The sequence below is a fragment of the Micropterus dolomieu genome, unplaced genomic scaffold (assembly GCF_021292245.1).
Source record: "Micropterus dolomieu isolate WLL.071019.BEF.003 ecotype Adirondacks unplaced genomic scaffold, ASM2129224v1 contig_8637, whole genome shotgun sequence".
In the NCBI taxonomy this organism is placed as follows: Eukaryota; Metazoa; Chordata; class Actinopteri; order Centrarchiformes; family Centrarchidae; genus Micropterus; species Micropterus dolomieu.
Genome location: NW_025737623.1, coordinates 1 through 348, shown reverse-complemented (window position 1 = coordinate 348; position 348 = coordinate 1). Strand labels below are relative to the sequence as shown.

General features: G+C 56.3%; 1 pseudogene; it reads left to right on the top strand.

Annotated features, from left to right (window-relative positions):
* Positions 1–235: 235 nt before the first annotated feature.
* Positions 236–348, top strand: LOC123965088 (annotated as a pseudogene; the record flags this gene model as incomplete).

The window sequence follows — 348 nt, the reverse complement described above, 5'->3', positions numbered from 1 at the left end:
AGGACCTCCGGCTGAAGGTGGCCTTGTTGCTGTACCCATACCCGGGAACGGGTGCCTATTCCTGTCTGTGGACTGCCAGCGTGAACGGTGTCCCGGTTTCTGGATGTTTACCCAGGAATCAGTGCCTGTGGATTCCAAGCGACTCTGGAGCACCTTGGACATTATGGGCAGAATACGTTTTTTGTCAATTAGCCGTAGAACATCTTTTAAAGGGCCGTTTGGGGTCGCCTGAGTGGCTTACGGCCACACTGCTCTGGGAGCGCCCGATCTCGTCCGATCTCGGATGCTAAGCAGAGCAGGGCTTGGTTAGTACTTGGACGGGTGACCGCCTGGGAATACCCGGTGCTG